Source organism: Schistocerca americana, unplaced genomic scaffold (assembly GCF_021461395.2).
Source record: "Schistocerca americana isolate TAMUIC-IGC-003095 unplaced genomic scaffold, iqSchAmer2.1 HiC_scaffold_203, whole genome shotgun sequence".
NCBI lineage: Eukaryota > Metazoa > Arthropoda > Insecta > Orthoptera > Acrididae > Schistocerca > Schistocerca americana.
In genome coordinates, this window is record NW_025725910.1 from 8,955 (window position 1) to 13,431 (window position 4,477).

Genomic DNA, 4,477 nt, shown 5'->3' on the forward strand with positions numbered 1-4,477 from the left:
TATGAAGGTCCAAGGTATACAGTACACCTGAAGTGAAGCATCGGAATCTAAAACAGGACTCACAGGAGGGGTTCAAATCATAGAAAGTTAGAGTGTCAGTCCACTAGTACTTAAGTTGGCATTGTGCCTTTTGTATCAAATTCGGATGCAATTTCTGTGTTTCATCATCAACAAGAAGGTCCAAGGGATACAGTAAACCTGAAGTGAAGCATCGGAAACTAAAACTGGACTCACAGGAGAGGTTCAAATCATAGAAAGTTAGTGTTTCAGTCCACTTGTACTTAAGCCGGCATTGTGCCTTTTGTATTAAGTTCGGATGCAATTTCTGTGTTTCATCGTCAATAAGAGGGTCCAAGGGATACAGTAAACCTGAAGTGAAGCATCGGAATCTAAAACTGGGCTCACAGGAGAGGTTCAAATCATAGAAAGTTTACGTGTATGTCATCTTGTACTTAAGTCGGCATTGTGGCTTTTGTATTAAATTCGGATGCAAATTCTGTGTTTCATCGTCGATAAGAGGGTTCAAGGGATACAGTAAACCTGAAGTCAAGCATCGGAATCTAAAACTGGACTCACAGGAGAGGTTCAAATCATAGGAAGTTAGAGTATCAGTCCTCTTGTACTGATGTCGGCATTGTGCCTTTTGTATTAAATTCGGATGCAGTTTCTGTGTTTCATCGTCAATGAGAAGGTCCAAGGGATACAGTAAACCTGAAGTTAAGCATCGGAATCTAAGACTGGACTCACAGGAGAGGTTCAAATCATAGAAAGTTAGAGTGTCAGTCCTCTTGTACTTAATTCGGCTTTGTGCATTTGTATTAAATTCGGATGAAATTCCTGTGTGTCATCGTCAATATGAAGGTCCAAGGTATACAGTACACCTGAAGTGAAGCATCGGAATCTAAAACTGGACTCACAGGAGGGGTTCAAATCATAGAAAGTTAGAGTGTCAGAACTTTTGTACTTAAGCCGGCATTGTGCCTTTTGTATTAAATTCGGATGCAATTTCTTGGTTTCATCGTCAATAAGAAGGTCCAAGGGATACAGTAATCCTGAAGTGAAGCATCGGAAACTAAAACTGGACTAACAGGAGTGGTTCAAAACATAGAAAGTTAGAGTGTCAGTCCACTAGTACTTAAGTCGGCATTGTGCCTTTTGTAATAAATTCGGATGCAATTTCTGTGTTTCATCGTCAATAAGAAGGTCCAAGGGATACAGTAAACCTGAAGTGAAGCATCGGAAACTAAAACCGGGTTCACATTAGAGGTTCAAATCATAGAAAGTTAAAGTTTCAGTCCTCTTGTACTTAAGCCGGAATTGTGCCTTTTGTATTAAATTCAAATGCAATTTCTGTGTTTCATCGTCAATAACAACTTCCAGGGTATACAGTATACCTTAAGTGAAGCATCGGAAACTAAAACTGGACTCACCGGAGAGGTTCAAATCAAAGAAAGTTAGAGTGTCAGTCCTCTTGTACTTAAGTCGGCATTGTGTATTTTGTATTAAATTCGGATGCAATTTCAGTGTTTCCTCGTCAATAAGAAGGTCCAAGGTATACAGTAAACCTGAAGTGAGGCATCGGAAACTAAAACTGCACTCACAGGAAAGGTTCAAATCATAGAAAGTAGATTGTCATTCCTCTTGCACTTAGGTCGGCATTGTGCCGTTTGTATTAGATTCGGATGAAATTTCTGCGTTTCATCGTCAATAAGAAGGTCCAAGGTATACAGTACACCTGAAGTGAAGCATCGTAATCTGAAACTGGATTCACAGGAGGGTACAAATCATAGAAAGTTAGAGTGTCAGTCTTCTTGTACTTAAGTCGGCATTGTTCCATTTGTATTAAATTCGGATGCAATTTCTGTGTTTCATCGTCAATAAGAAGGTCCAAGGGATACAGCAAACCTGAAGTGAAGCATAGGAAACTAAAACTGGACTCACAGGAGAGGTTCAAATCATAGAAAGTTCGAGTTTCAGTACTCTTGTACTTAAGCCGGCATTGTGCCTTTTGTATTAAATTCGGATGCCATTTCTGTGTTTCATCGTCAATAACAGGGTCCAAGGGATACAGTAAACCTGAAGTGAAGCATCGGAATCTAAAACTGGACTCACAGGAGAGGTTCAAATCATAGGAAGTTAGAGTATCAGTCCTCTTGTACTGAAGTCGGCATTGTGCCTTTTGTATTAAATTCGGATGCAATTTCTGTGTTTCATCGTCAATGAGAAGGTCCAAAGGATACAGTAAACCTGAAGTAAAGCATCGGAATCTAAAACTGGAGTCACAGGAGGGGTTCAAATCATAGAAAGTTAGAGTATCAGTCCTCTTGTACTTAAGTCGGCATTGTGCCTTTTTTATTAAATTCGGATGCAATTTCTGTGTATCATCGTCAATAAGAAGGTCCAAGGGATACAGTAAACCTGAAGTTAAGCATCGGAATCGAAAACTGTACTCACAGGAGTGGTTGAAATTATAGAAAATTATAGTATCAGTCCTCTTGTACCTAAGTCGACATTGTGCATTTTTTATTAAATTCGGATGCAATTTATGTGTGTCATCGTCAATAAGAAGGTCCAACGGATACAGTAAACCTGAAGTGAAGCATCGGTTACTAAAACTGGACTTACAGGAGAGGTTCAAATCATAGAAAGTTAGAGTATCAGTCCTCTAGTACATAAGTCGGCATTGTGCCATTTGTATTAAATTCGGATGCAATTTCTGTGTTTCATCGTCAATAAGAAGGTCCATGGGATACAGTAAACCTTAAGTGAAACATCGGAAACTATAATTGGACTCACAGCAGAGGTTCAAATCATAGAAAGTTAGAGTATCAGTCCTCATGTACTTAAGTCGGCATTGTGCCTTTTGTATTAAATTCGGATGCAATTTCTGTGTTTCATCGTCAATAAGAAGGTCCAAGAGATTCAGTTAACCTGAAGTTAAGCATCGGAATCCAAAACTGGACTCACAGGAATGGTTCAAATCATAGAAAGTTAGAGTATCAGTCCTCTTGTACTTAAGTCGGCATTGTGCCTTTTTTATTAAATTCCGATGCAATTTCTGTGTTTCATCATCAATGAGAGGGTCCAAGGGATACAGTAAACCTGAAGTGAACCATCGGAATATAAAACGAGACTCACAGGAGAGGTTCAAAACATAGAAAGAAAGAGTGTCAGTCCTCTTGTACTTAAGTCGGTATTGTGCCTTTTGTATTAAATGCGGATGCAATTTCTGTGTTTCATCGTCCATAAGAAGGTCCAAGGGATACAGTAAACCTGAAGTGAAGCATCGGAAACTAAAACTGGACTCAAAGGAGAGGTTCAAATCTTAGAAAGTTAGAGTTTCAGTCCTCTAGTACTTAAGTCGGCATTGTGCCTCTTGTATTAAATTCGTATGCAATTTCTGTGTTCCATCGTCAATAAGAAGGTCCAAGGGATACCGTAAACCTGAAGTGAAGCATCGGAAACTAAAGCTGGACTCACAGGAGAGGTTCAAATCATAGAAAGATAACGTGTCTGTCCTCTTGTACTTAAGTCGGTATTGTGCCTTTTGTATTAAATTCGGATGCAATTTCTGTGTTTCTTCGTCAATAAGAGGGTCCAAGGGATACAGTAAACCTGAAGTGAAGCATCGGAAACTAAAACTGGACTCACAGCAGAGGTTCAAATCATAGAGAGTTAGAGTTTCAGTCCTCTTGTACGTAAGTCGGCACAGTGCCTTTTGTATTAAATTCGGATGCAATTTCTGTGTTTCATCGCCAATAAGAAGGTCCAAGGATACAGTAAACCTGAAGTAAAGCATCGGAAACTAAAACTGGACTCACAGCAGAGTTACAAATCATAGAGAGTTAGAGTTTCAGTCCTCTTGTACTTAAGTCGTCATTGTGCCATTTGTATTAAATTCGGATGCAATTTCTGTGTTTCATCGTCAATAAGAAGGTCCAAGGGATACAGTAAACCTTAAGTGAAGCATCGGAAACTAAAACTGGACTTACAGCAGAGGTTCAAATCATAGAAAGTTAGAGTTTCAGTCCTCTTGTACTTAAGTCGGCATTGTGCCTTTTGTATTTAATTCGGATGCAATTTCTGTGTTTCATCGTCAATAAGAAGGTCCAAGGATACAGTAAACCTGAAGTGAAGCATCGGAAACTAAAACTGGACTCACAGCAGAGGTTCAAATCATAGAAAGTTAGAGTTTCAGTCCTCTTGTACGTACGTCGGCATTGTGCCTTTTGTATTAAATTCGGATGCAATTTCTGTGTTTCATCGTCAATAAGAAGGTCCAAGGATACAGTAAACCTGAAGTGAAGCATCGGAAACTAAAACTGGACTCACAGCAGAGTTTCAAATCATAGAAAGTTAGAGTTTCAGTCCTCTTGTACTTAAGTCGTCATTGTGCCTTTTTTATTAAATTCGGATGCAATTTCTGTGTCTCATCGTCAATAAGAAGGTCCAAGGGATACAGTAAACCTGAAGTGAA